Below are 14,389 nucleotides of genomic sequence, written 5' to 3'. Positions count from 1 at the left end.
ATGGCAAATAGCAAGTAATCATTAAATGTTTATTGTCACCAGTATTAATATATTATTTATTAAAGAATTATATTATTATTTATTAAAGAATAATTATTTATTATATAATTTTATATAAATAATTATATTATTAATTATTAAAGAATATATTAATTATTAAAGAATAGTCATACACTTCAACTGGAAGCCCCCAAATGGTAGCGCTCAATGGGGTTCACTTCGGCATTCTCTTGTTCTCTTGTTCACCTATAATTCTGTGCTGGGGAATTTGTCCCACAGATAAACCTATTCGTGCACAACACAGTGGGCACTATATTGGTCATGGCACCATTGTTTGAAATCTATAAAGCATAGAAACAACACAGAGGGCCAATTACACACCCCAGTCTATATCACCAAAAGAATACCATGCTACTTACTACAAAACTGAGGAGGACTTCCGTGTTCTGACATAGAAAACCTCCAAGACATATCATGATGTGCAATAAGAAAGGGCAGATGACTGTATATTATGTGCTACATTTTCGTTTAATGAAGAGAAAGGACATTTTTATATGGTTTCCCAAAAGATGTGTTATCCCATCATGTCTACCATTCAATGATCAAATAAATTCTACCACACCTGTACTTTAAACCATGGCATTGGAATCTGCCTGAGACAAGTTAGTGACTCCCACCAGGGAGACCGCTTTCTTCTATCCATCTCTTCTTGGTCCAAGTCTTACATCCTCCCTGGTCTCTCTTCCCCTTTCCATTCTACCATCTTCTGCTCTGCTCTCTCAATCCTTTTGTTATTCTCTTGCTTTTTCCTTTGTCCTTGGATCCACAAGCACTTCCAAGCCCTGTCCTAGGTGGCACTGAGGACAAGATCCCTGTACTAGAGCACATCATCCTATAAATAGTACAGCAGCAGCAGCAACAACAACAAAACCCTGGTTTTAACTTTCTACTTTATTACATTCACCTCAAGTCTCTAAACAACTATTCAGTCATGAGACATTTTTATCTTAAAAGCCAAAACCTGGAGGATGTGTTGGCCAACAGCAATACCATTTTGTCCACCATCTGAAGTTCAATAACTGTGTTTTCAATCCAGCTTCATTAGTTCTCACTTCTCATTAGCTGAAAACTCACTCCCAAGACAAGGTGCCACAGGAAAGGGTCTAATCTGCATGTTGTGCTCATTTCTGTGCTGAACAGAATTTTCTGTCTCCAAAGTTAGTAGAACAACTAGTTTGAAAGAATAAGTTTTACAGATGAAATGGACCAAAGCTTAAAAGGAAAGCTAGTACCAGCCCTGCATTTGCTGAAACCTATTAGTACACCCACAGAGTAATAGGAGGCAGAGAAAATAACAATACTCAACCTGATTTTTCTTGGCCCAGCGGACAGTTGCCAGAAATAGGGTTTGCTCATCTTTATCTTATTCAATACTATTTTTCATGCTCTCATTTTAGAAGGTTGGAAAAAGAACTGTCTTCAAATTAGTAGGAAACGAATATCAAATGTGGTGGCTGAAAATTCAGGTTTTAGAATCAGACTTAGTAGTTGCAACATTGTATAAAAGCCACTTAACTTCCCTGAGATTAAGTGCATCTTAATATGGTGAAGAAGATGATTTTTATCTCATTAGTCTTGTAAAGATTATATGAAGAACAGGTCAAGTACTTGGCTTAGAACCTAGCGCATAATAGACACTTAAATTAGCTAACATATAATCACTTCCTTTTATAGCCCCAATTGATGATTATGTCCTTATTACTGGTGATTTGCAAAATCTAAACTATACGGTCCCACACAACTCATCTCTAGCGTTGAACTGGATGCTTCTGGTCACTTGGTTGTTGATTTCTTTTTTTTTTTTTAAGATTTTATTTATTTATTTGACAGAGAGAGACACAGCGAGAGAGGGAACACAAGCAGGAGGAGCGGGATAGGGAGAAGCAGGCTTCCTGCTGAGCAGGGAGCCTGATCTCAGGACCCTGGGATTATGACCTGAGGCAAAAGCAGATGCTTAACGACTGAGCCACTCAGGGACCCCACCCCTAACCACGTTTTTTGTTTTTTTTTTTTTCTTTTAAGATTTTATTTATTTATTTGAGAGACAGAGATCACAAGTAGGCAGAGAAGCAGGCAGAGAGAGAGAGGAGCAGGCTCCCCGCTGAGCAGGGAGCCCAATGTGGGGCTTGATCCCAGGACCCTGGGATCATGACCCGAGCCGAAGGCAGAGGCTTTAACCCATTGAGCCACCCAGGCGCCCCACCCCTAACCACTTGTAAGTACCCATTTCACCATGGCTTCCATCAAGCCTCATGTCTTATTCTGTGTGTTCACCGATGGCAGCCTACCACCTAGAGCCATGTAAGAAACAAAGCAGCCCTCCTTTAGAAAGAAGTGTTTTTTAAAAAAATTAAATTTGTAATATACCATTCACTAAGAAAAATAATGATCATCTCTGATGTCATCATTAAATCTTGTTCCTTATTGTCCAGAGGCTGTCAGACTAGTTCTTTGGTAAACGTTTAAATGATAAATTTGTAACAATCAAAGAAACGGGTGGCGGGAGAGGTGAGAAGGGTGCACAACAAAGTTTTAGGAGAGAAAAAAACAATGCCAGAGAGGAGTAAAAGCAGAAGAATGAGAGCACAAGAGTAAATCAATTCAAAATGTCAAAACCGGAAAATAAAAGGAAAAGCAGCTCTGCTGAATATAATCCAGACCTATACATGCCTTATAGGAAGGAGGAAAAGATAAACCCCTCAATCAAGCTCAAATCATGCTCTAGCCCTGGCCAGATCCTCTGGTCCGCCGATGTGTTTATAAGAAATGTACAAGTCTGCGTTAGTTCCTAATTAAGTTAGGATGACTGCCAAAGAAAGTAGTAGTATTTTTAAATGAAAGGTTATGGTTACAAATGGATATCAAAAGCCTTGACACTTAAGTGGCCATGACAATAGCTGCCAACTGAAGCTGCATAATTGGTCCCCCAAGGTTGAACCCACAAGTAATGTTTCATTCCCATGAGGGCTGTCCCTGAAAGAATCTAGGAAATGGCACAACGTCGACTCATTCAGTTCATTGATTTTATTCACTTGAATTGGGACAGAGGCAAAAAAGAAAAAAAATTTGTTTTTAAATAACTGTGGATTTTTATTATGCTGTTTTCCTCTAGCGCTCACCTGGTAAGATGGTCCCTGGATAAACGGTTTCTTTACAAATCCCTGGAGGGTATTCAGGAAGAAAAAGATTAACTGCCTGTATCCAGAACGCAGACCCCTCTTTGTTCCACACAAGCCATTCTAAGAAATAAAATAATCGTCTTGAAGTCTCCTCATCAAATTGGCCTTTCAGTTTAATTTGCTATTATTAAGCAGGTAAATAAATAATAAGAACAGACCATTTGGAATCATCATCAGTGGCACCGTCTCTACGGAATGATGCAGATGGAATTCTTGCAGATCACAAATCTAAACACAATATGTCTTATATTCCAACAAAATGTCATCAAGAGGCTCAGAGAATCCATTTCCATTTTTACACCGTACTGCCAAGGAGAAAATGGGCAAAGCTCAAAGTATCCGGAGAGCGGAGAAGTCCTTTTGAACCACTCTTGCCAATTAGCACATTTATTTTATATGAATAACATTTTTTGCCATTTATTTTTTTCCTAGTTCCATTTTTTTTGCCTTTAAATGAAAATGGCATTTATTGTTAATGAGAATTCCTTCTTTCCCCCTTCAGAATTCAGTGCTGGATCAAAAGTAACAAGAGAAATAGCATGCAAATACAACGCACCCTTATTCTCCACTCCAGAATTACAGCAGAGAGCCCAATGGAATGTTGCACTGTTAGCAATAAGAAAGCATTCATCTCATTTCTAAAGAACACGCCTACCTAAATGTTATAAGGATCGACTCCATCAAAGCCAAGGGGATTCCTTTAAACCCACTTGCATAGTTTTCAGAAAAGACAAGGGGAACTGAGTGATTCTAGGCCTGAAGAAAGTGACTTAGGATTCTTCTTGGCCCACAAGGGGTTATCTGTCCCCCAGGTGTCACTTGGCAATGTCTGAAAACACTGCTGGTTTTAACAACCACATAGCTGGGTAGTCACATAACTAAAGAGGAATGGGATACAAACCCAGGTTGCTTCTGACTCCGGAAGTAAACCCTTAAGCCCCAGCATCCTCTGCAACACCAAGAAATAAGAAACCAGGGGAGAACAGTTAAAGGCAAGTCCCCAGAAAGGAAAGAATAAGGTTTAGTAAGACTAAAGAATAAGGTTTAGTGAGACTCAGTTGTACTTAACCAGCTCTCACCCCCTCAGTACCAATGCTCACTCCTGAGGACCCCAGCCTCTTTTTTTAACACACAAGAACGACTAAAAATCACTTAAGTTGTACATTCTCAATTAGCCCAATTTTCATCTGGTGGTTCTCCAAATTTCCCTACCTTCATTTTATGGCTTAAAAAAAAAAAAAGAAAATTCTGTTTCTAATTCAGGACTGACTTATACATATAAAAATAACTAATATTTCCCATGGAAACTTAAAGCCACGTTCTTGGCCTAAATGATGTTAAGTGGGTGAGAAGCAGCAGCTAACTGTTTCTTCAACTATTTTGCCTTGTGTGGGAGACCTGATGAGAACCCCTCTAAACTTGCTTTGGCATTGTACCCAACTTAAGCTAAACAAGACTGAAGGGTGGGACCCTAGAGCCACCTGCACTTAAAAAATACACATACAAACACACTGTAATTTGAAATGGAAACAGAGCTAATTGTTGCCATCTGTGACAAAGTCAAGCCTTCTTAATCATTGGGTACAGGGCAGAATTGGCGAGGTGGGGGGAACATAGATAAGTTACGTAAAAGGAAAAGGATAAAAAATATTCTTCACAGGAGGGCAGTAAGTGGTCATTCTCATCTAGCTGGTAAGAGCATCCAGACAAGATAAAGAATACAGTTAGCAGTACCATACCATAGCTGGGCCTTCAACTTAATGGTTAACAAAAACTCCGTGGTGGTAGTTTTTTTATTTTTTAATGTGAGTCTAGTTGGTGCACAATGTTACATTAGTTTCAGGTGTATAACATAGTGATTCAATAATTCTAGTTACTCTATGATGGTCACAAATGTTGCTACCATCTGTCACCTAACAACACTATTTTAATACCACTGACTATATTCTCTATGTTGTAATTTTTATTCCCATGATTTACTCATTCCATAACTGGAAGCCTGTATCTCTCAATTCCCTACACCCATTTTGCCTCCCCTTCCCTCAGTTTGGTCTCTGTATTTGTAAGTCTGATTCTGCTTTTTGTTTGTTTGTTCATTCATTTGCTTTGCTTTTTAGATTCCACATGTAAGTGAAATCATGTTATTTGCCTTTCTCTTCTGATTTATTTCACTGAGCATAATACCCTCTAGGTCCACCCATGTTATTACATATGGCAAGAGCTCATCTTTTTTATGGCTATATAATATTCCACTATCTATATATACCATATCTTCTTTACCCATTCATCTATTGATGGACACTTGGGTTCCTTCCATATCTTGACTATTGTAAATAATGCTGCAATAAGCATAGAGGTCCATATACCTTTCCAAATTAATGTTTTTGTTTTCTTTGGGTAAATATTTAGCAGTAGAACCCACTGAATGAAAGAAGATATTTATAAATGATATATTCAATAAAGGGTTTATACTCAAAATATATTAAAAATTTATACAACTCAACAACAATAATAACAAAAAAGTCCAAATAATCCATTTTTTTTAAAAAAGGCCAGAGGACCTAAATAGAGATTTTTTCCAAAGAAAACATACAGATGATAAACAGTCATATGAAAAGATGTTCAATATCAACTCATCATCAAGCAACTGCAAATCAAAAGCACAATGAGATATTATCTTACACCTGTCAGAATGGCTAGAATCAAAAACATAATAAATAACAAGTGTTGGAAAAGATGTGAAGAAAAAGGAACTCTCGTACTGTTGGTGGGAATGCAAATTGATGCAGTCAGTGTGGAAAACAATATCGAGGTTCCTCAAAAAAAAAGAAAGAAAGAAAGACGATCATATGATCCAATAATTCTACTACGGGGTGGAATTTACCCAAAGAAAAAGTGGTGGTAATTTTTAAAGTATTGCATAAGAATGATAGAAAGAGTTCCTAGACTGGAACTACATGAGAAAATTATTTCTAAATTATAGAGGTCTACTCAATCCCAAATGGATTTCCATCATTCTATGATTATTCTACCAAAATCCTGATTTACCATTACCCCTTATGTGCCCCTCTGTTACATTCCTCATCACAAAGTATTGTATTTGTCTACAAACTTGTTAATCTTCTTCATTCGATTGTGAATCTCTTGAGACCAGGGTCTAGACCATGTTCATATACTTATCCCTAGGATATAACATGGCATTTGGCACATAATAGGTGCCTAAGAGAATATTTACAAGTGAAAAAATATCATCCTGAAGGGAGATCCTAGGAAAACACAGCAAGCCTATTACTGTGAAATACTTTTAATTAGTGACTTAGACAAGGGTATAGAAGGTTTGGTGATATTTAAAATGACACAGGAATGGAAGCGTTAGCTAAATGTATTGAAAGGTAGAAAGAGAATTTTAAAATATCTCCATGGGTATGTCCATCAGGCCAAAACCAACAAAATGCAATTTAACAGAGATAGATGTAAAATCCTGAACTTAGGTTCAAACACTCAATTGCGCAAACACAAACCAAATTTGTCTTAGTTTAGTAGTGTTTTATGTGACAAAGAACTTCAGGGATCTCACTGACAGAGGTTTTAATGTGAGCCAAGTGCGTGATTTGGCTGCTAGAAAAGCTAGTGTGATCTTACGCTGCCTTAGCAGAAGTGAGTTATTTATGATACATTCTGCCCATTTAATTAGGAAATAGTTTGGTGTGGCCATTAGTGGCGAAGTGCATATTGATCAAGACAGGTGGAGGACCTGCAGCTCTCCGTACGGCCATGCCTCATCGGGACCCTGCACTCAGTTCTGAGGACCACATTTTAAGAAGGATATTGACAAACCCAAGTGTCTGAAGATGCCTGCCAACTGGAAAAAGCTCCAGAAACCAGATCCTATGCTCCTACGCTGGACGGCGGGAAAAAAAACTCAGAAACTTTTAAGCTGGAGAAAAAAAGGTTTTCCTTGAATATTTTGATGATTGAATATGGAAAATGTGTTCTGATCCCTGCCTTGCAATCTCCATGGCTAGGGCCACCTGGCTGCCATTTGTATCCACTCAGTAAATATCTCTAATGTGCACGAGGTGGAAACATGAATCCTGTCCCCCTAAGGGAAAACTTAAAGAACCCTGATTTAGTGACTCAGTTGTCTCAGTGTCAAGTGAAGTTTTTGGTGACCCCACGATAACCTTACGGACTCCTATCCCCATAACCTAACTATAGCCCCATTCCACACGTCAGCATTTGAGTCCTTGTTTGTTCTTCATGCTTTGATCATCTTGCTGATGATGTTAACTCCTGTCTGCTTCCCTATCTGGATTTCTGTAGATGATCCATTTACAGGCTCCCTGTCACTGTACTGGGACAGTCATCACCTTGAGGACCTTAGGTAACTGTTGAAAACTGTTCTGTCTGCTAGGCTCATAAACATATCTCCAGTCCCATACATACCCACAATGGCTTTCCCATTGCCTCCCTACGATGATAATCTGTGTGATTCAGAAGACTGGACAGGTCATATGGAGAAAAAATAAGGTGGAGGTGATTTTTGTCTTTCAATTACAAAGATAATGTTTCTTACAATACAAGTTTAAAAAACAGAAACAGGGGCGCCTGGGTGGCTCAGAGAGTTAAGTTTCTGCCTTTGGCTCAGGTCATGGTCTTGGGGTCCTGGGATCAAGCCCCACATCAGACTCTCTGCTCAGTGGGGAGCCTGCTTCCCCCTCTCTCTCTGCCTGCCTCTCTGCCTACTTCTCTCTCTCTCTCTGTCAAATAAATAAAATATTTAAAAAAAAAAAAAAGAAACAAAAACAACAACAAGAAAAAAACAAGATGAACTGCCTTCTGAGAGAGCAAGCTCACCATCACCAGGAACTCCCAAGAAACCTGGGAGAAATTGGAGCAATGCCACAAAAGGATTTCTGCATTGTTAGCGAGCTGGGCTGGATTGATTCTAAGGTAGTCTCCCAAGCTTTGGTGTATCAAAGGAAGCATGTTTTAAAAACGTAGAATTCCCAGAATCTAGTAGGTCCAGGTTGGAGTCCAAGAATCAGCATTTCTGACAAATAACATCCCTCAAAACACGTGATTCTAGTGCAAGCGAATGTGAGTCACACTTTTCAAAATAGTTCTTGAAAGAAAGTTATTAATATTTACTGAAAACTCACCCTACATTGAGGGCTTTACATATTTTTTTTCCTTTTTTTTTCTTAATTAAACAACACAGTTCTGTGGGCGTTGTGACATAATCATTAAGAACTTGGACTCAAAAATCAGGCTGCTAAGTTTCAACTCCTGTCTTCTTCACCTTCTAGACTTTTTCCACATCTCAACTTTCTTTTCTGCAAAGTGGGGTTCATATTAGCAACTTCACAGGGTTGTTATGAGAATTAAATCATTCAATTCAAATCAAGTGCTTAGAACAGCACCTGGCACACAATAAGCATTCAAGATTATGATAACTATAAGGTAGTACTATCATTCCCTCATTTCCACATAAGGAAATTGAGACTCAAGGAAAAGAAGTCTGTTAGTCTCAGATCCTTCAATCAGTAATAACTCCAGTCTATCTGTCTTCAAAGATTATACATTGTAGGGGCACCTGGTTGGCTCTGTCAGTTAAGGGTTCAACTCCTGATTTCAGCTCAGGTCATGAGCTCAGGTCATCTGAGGGTCATGAGATCCACCCTGCATCAGGCTCCATGCTCAGCACCAAGTCTGCATGAGATTCTCCCTCTCCCTCTGCCCCTTATCTCTCTCTCCCCCCCTGAAAATAAATAATAATAATTAAAAAAAGATTAAAGGGGCACCTGGATGGCTCAGTCCTTAAGTGTCTGCCTTTGGCTCAGGTCATGATTCAGGGTCCTGGGATCAAGCCCCACATCAGGCTCTCTGCTCAGCAGGGAGCCTTCTTCTCCCTCTCCCACTCCCCCTGCTTGTGTTCCCTCTCTCACTGTCTCTCTCTCTGTCAAATAAATAAATAGATCTTTAAAAAAAAAAAGATTATATATTGTACTACACATCCAAGCTCTACGATTCTATGATCCTACCAGCCAGAGATCACTATTGACAGGATTGAGTAGGAAACTAGTTCTAAAGAGGTCATATGCATGTAGGGAATAGACAGACACCTATCTCAAATTCCACCATGAATAATTTCACAAGTGAAGAAACTGAGACTCAGATAATGAAGTAATATTGACAAGGGCTCGCATCAAGAAAAGAGTGTAAATTCAAACCCATGCTTCTTCTGCCACTTACCCTGTACTCCAACCAAGAGTGAGTCACAACTGCCTGGAAAATTCTTCTGATTCAAGTAAACAGACATGTTTTAGAAACAAAGGTAGGAAACGAAAGTGGAATTCAGGGTGAATTCATTCTTGTATAAAGACACTGCTACCTGCAAACATGGAAACGGTATATATACTGAAAATATTTCTTTTCTATCACATAGCCAAGCCGGAAAGACTTAGGCTAACAGTCGATGTCTCAAGAGTAACCAAAGACAGCACAGTGTGGTGAGAATTTGAGGTTTGTTTGTTTGTTTGTTTTTAAAGATTTTATTTATTTATTTGACACAGAAAGAGAGAGAGCACAAGCAGGGGGAGCAGGAAAGAGAGAAGCAGGCTCCCAACTGAGCAGGGAGCCCAATGTGGGCCTTGATCCCAGGACCCCAAGACCATGACCTGAGCCGAAGGCAGACACTTAACCAACTGAGCCACCCAGGCACCCCAAGAATTTGAGTTTTAAGGACAGGCCAACTTAGTAAATTGCCATTAAAAGGTTTAGCTTTGGAAACAGGAAAACAGGTTTGAAGCATTGCCCCTACCACATATTTTATTTGACTTTTCTGAAATTCTCTTGTTTATCTTGTGAAGCGTGAGGTTTTAGTGATGTCATTTCAAGCCAACCTCCTAGCATGGTACTTGTCACACAGAAAATGCTCAGTGATAGTGGCTGCTAAACCAGACCTCTACAACTTTCCTGAGGCACAGTGCTTATCTCTGGAGAGCAGGGGACTCTTGAATCCCCGAAGGCAGGGAAAAGGAAGTTCAGGGTGCAGGTGTAGAAGATACAAAGAAAACTTCATAATCTGCATGTATGGCACCAAATCTTGGGATTGAGCTCTTCTTAGCAAAGAATTTGGAAGACCCAAAACTACTATGGTCCTCTGCCCAAGAAAGCACTTATTTGTAGAAATTCTTAGTACAACTGTCTCATTAACATGCAATCATCTCATATAATTTCTAGGACAAAGAGCTTGTCCTACATTTCCCTCTACTCCTAATGCTGGTTCAGTGTCAATATTCAAGTAAGCTTTTTACTGAGTGAAAGAATAAAAGGTTGAATAAACGAAGTACTTAATATCATTCAGCCCACCACAAAGGAAACATTACATACAAACTCCTCACAGCACATATACTCAGGGGTTTTCTAATCCAAAGGTCAGCAAACTTTTTTCTGTAAAGGGCCATACAGTCAATATTTTAAACTTCGAGGGACATATAGTGTCTGTGATTATGCTCAACTTTGCCATTACATGTACCAAGAACACAGCCATAAACAATGCAAAAAATTGAATGAACATTTGTGTGATTTATGGACAATGAAATTTGAAATTCTTATCATCCCCATGTGTCATAAAATACTTTGTTTTTTTTCAACCATTTAAAAATATGAAGTTCACTGTTAGCTCATGGGCCATAGAAAAACAAGTGAGCTGTCCTAGACTCTAGTCCAGGCAGCAAGCATCAGTGAACGTTTCCATGCAAAGCTGTTTCCAATTATTTCCAGTAGGAATGAATCTAAAGTGATTTCTTCAAAGCTCCTAAATATTTTTTTACATGGGGCCAAACTCAAAATACATACAAATGGTAAACTTATTCTGGTTTTCAACTTTCAGTGGATGACCTAATATACCTGCCTATGACATAGACACATGAGGGTCTTGATTGGGAACATAAGTAGAAAAATATATTATGTTAAGAGATATATTCCCTCAGAGATACACATTTCATCTAAACGATTGGAGCTATCGGAAAAATCCATGGTTATTCTGTGAATATAAGAGAAATCAGGGACCCATCAAGATCTTCCTACAGGAGCATAAACTTCATGATATATTTTTGTGTGTGTGCATTTTAAACTTATGCACAGAATTTAAATGAATTAACTATATATGTTTACAAAGTTCAGATAAGCATCCACATTGTTATTTATACTGCATTTCTGTTATCTCTGGGTCTGTCTCCTGTAAAATGTCAACGCAGGAAAAAACAGGAACAGGATATCTGTGAGATTTAAATCTCTGCTAATCTAGTCAGTTTATACGTTGGCTATAGAAAGCAAACTGAAAACCAAAACTATGAATAAAGAGACAGTCTTTAGATATTTAAAAAAATCAAACAAGTACAGTCTTATCACATGTGTTCATTTTTATTTTAAACAGCATTATTTATGGTTTGCTGGGGAAAAAGCAATTATCTTAGAAGACCTGATCTTAGTGCCCAAATTTAGAAGGAGAGGGAGGCTTCCATTTAAAATGATTGTCCAGGACCCATCTCAACCTCACCACTGACTCACCTGGACTTTGGCAAGTCAGAACCCTCTGAGTCACAAATTTCCTATTAACTTCTCGTAATAACTATTTTGGTCAAGTTCTGGTGATTCAGAGAACACTTTAATGCCACATCTGTATGCAGACAACAAAGCTGGATGAGAACCAAGAGAACCAGAGGTTGTGTTTTTGACGTAAGTGTCAGTACTGATAATTCCAGATCCCCACCATTAGATAAATCTGAGTCAGTAAGACAACAGGGTTTTGTTTGCCTGTTGCTTGCTTGCTTGTTTTGTTTTGTTTTGTTTTGTTTTGTTTTTATAGTAATTCAAGTCGGCCATGAATACATAGATGTAGGATATGGTAACTAACATCTGATAGCACTAGTTATCACATTGCAATGATTTTAGACCTACAGTTTACAGGAACTCCAAAAATTCTTAGGATTTTTATTTCTCTCTCTTCCTTCCCTTAATTCCCTTGGTTTAGTGTACCTGTTCAGTTTATAGCATTTATTCTTTTAGATTTCCTGACTTCCTAAGAGGCTAACATCTTAAAATGCTTTACTTGATCTATTGGTCTATGAATAAATATTTACTTTCGTTTTTACTGTAATAATTGTTTGAAGTAGTAGGTGCTTATTATAAAAATTTTAAAAATAGGTAGAAAAAGAAAATTTAACAATATCCTCGAACCCCAACCAACCCCATCTCAAGAAATTACCAGTGTAACCTGTGTGCTAGCTAATCTCCCACACCTGTTTCTATACTCACCAATGCACTTATCAACATATATATCCACATATTGATTTTTGTTCACTTCATGTTATAAAAAAAAACAGATAATTCACTGTATATTACTCACAACTTGTTTTATTTCATTAAAAAATATATCTTGGAAATGCTTGTAGGTGACTATATACATATGTGTGTGTATATATATACATATATATGTATATATATATATATACACATGAATTTATCTTATTCTGTTTTGATACCTGCATAATATTTCATAGGTTTGCTAAATAAATATTTTCAGTACTTCTCTAAATTGATGGGTATTCAGATTTTTCTTCCAGCTGTTTCCACTTCAAATCCCCATATATGTATTTTCTTATGCACTTGTGCAAGTGTTTTTCTAGAACATAGTTCCAAAAGAGGTATTTGCTGTGAAATGACTTTCCTGAAGAGTTAAAAGAGTTTAGGGATCTGTGAGTGTTGATGTTATGAAGCTCTTCAATGTTTTCCAATATGATGGGTGAAATATCATATTTTTTTAAGATTTTATTTATTTCTTTGACAGACAGAGATCACAAGTAGGCAGAGAGGCAGGCAGAGAAAGAGGAAGGGAAGCAGGCTCCCTGCTGAGCAGAGAACCTGATGTGGGGCTCGATCTCAGGACCCTGAGATCATGACCTGAGCAGAGTCTTTAACCCACTGAGCCACCCAGGCGCCCGAAATAGCGTATTCTATTATTGCTTTATTACATATTTCCTGAGTACTAGTGAAGTTGATCATACTTCCAAAATTTATTGGACATTTAACTTTATTACTATTCTTTTTCTATTAAGTTTGCCTTTTTGTTAATCAGTATCTAGCAATACTTTAATTGTTTGTGATAATAACCATTGCCATTATTACTGGAAAAATTTTCTCTGGATTTATCATTTGACTTTTTTGTGATATAGCTCAACATTCAGAGAAATGTAATTGTTTTCTGTAATCATCTGCCTACCTATTTCTTTTTTTTTTTTTTTTTTTTTTTTTTAAACAAGCTGTGGCCAGTTTTATTAAAGAAAAATTGCGTGTGATTTACTTTTCACCAGTCTGTTCTGGCATGCTCCTAATGATATCAGAATCACCTGGATCAATGATAGCGAGCATGCATACTCTGTAGTATTTCCCACATGCTGTGCCCAATTCAATATTATTGCCACTGTAGTGATGGACACCAGTTTTGGCCAACATGGCATAGTATTCGATTTCAGATTTCCTCAAGGCCGGGCAGTTGTTGGCGAGGATGACCAGCTTCGCTTTGCCGTGTCTGATCATTTTCAGAGTCTGCTTGTACCCCAGCACGTATTTTCCACTTTTCATAACGAGCTGAAGCCTGGAGTTGATGGACTCCAGCGACTTTTTCGTCTTCTTTGCGGCCACCATCTTCCTGTCTTAGGTGCGGGACGGCCCCAACCAAGAGCAGCCGCCAAAATGGCCGGGAGAGAGAAAGGAAAGCCGCCTAACTATTTCTTTAAGGTCTCTGGTGTTTCTTCCTTTTTAATTTTCTTCTTCCTTTTTTTTTTGTTCTCTTATTGATAGCTTAAGCCTTTAATATACCTAAATTTTTTTGTATATTACATCACATAAGAATCTAGGTTTCTGTTTCCCGACAAAATTGTTGGCTCTGCCAGCACCATTTATTAAATATACCATGCATTTTCCCCACTGAATGGAAATGTCATCTTCATGCTATATTAGGCTCCACTATATATGCAGTCTCTCTATTTGGTTCTCTTATACTCATCTATTTTTGTGCCAAACAGTACAGGCTTGATTATAGCAACTTCATGGTAACTTTTGATATCCAGTAATGCAAGAAT

The 14,389-nt window shown here is 38.0% G+C and overlaps 1 pseudogene across 1 annotated transcript; it reads right to left on the bottom strand.

Moving 5' to 3' along the window:
• Positions 1-13,530: 13,530 nt before the first annotated feature.
• Positions 13,531-14,042, bottom strand: LOC309870516 (large ribosomal subunit protein eL30 pseudogene; annotated as a pseudogene). The gene has a single exon. The product of its transcript is annotated as a large ribosomal subunit protein eL30 pseudogene (transcript).
• Between the last annotated feature and the right edge of the window lie 347 nt (positions 14,043-14,389).

Source organism: Mustela nivalis (assembly GCF_964662115.1).
Source record: "Mustela nivalis genome assembly, chromosome: 7".
Classification (NCBI taxonomy): Eukaryota; Metazoa; Chordata; class Mammalia; order Carnivora; family Mustelidae; genus Mustela; species Mustela nivalis.
This window is presented reverse-complemented; position numbering and strand designations above follow the sequence as displayed.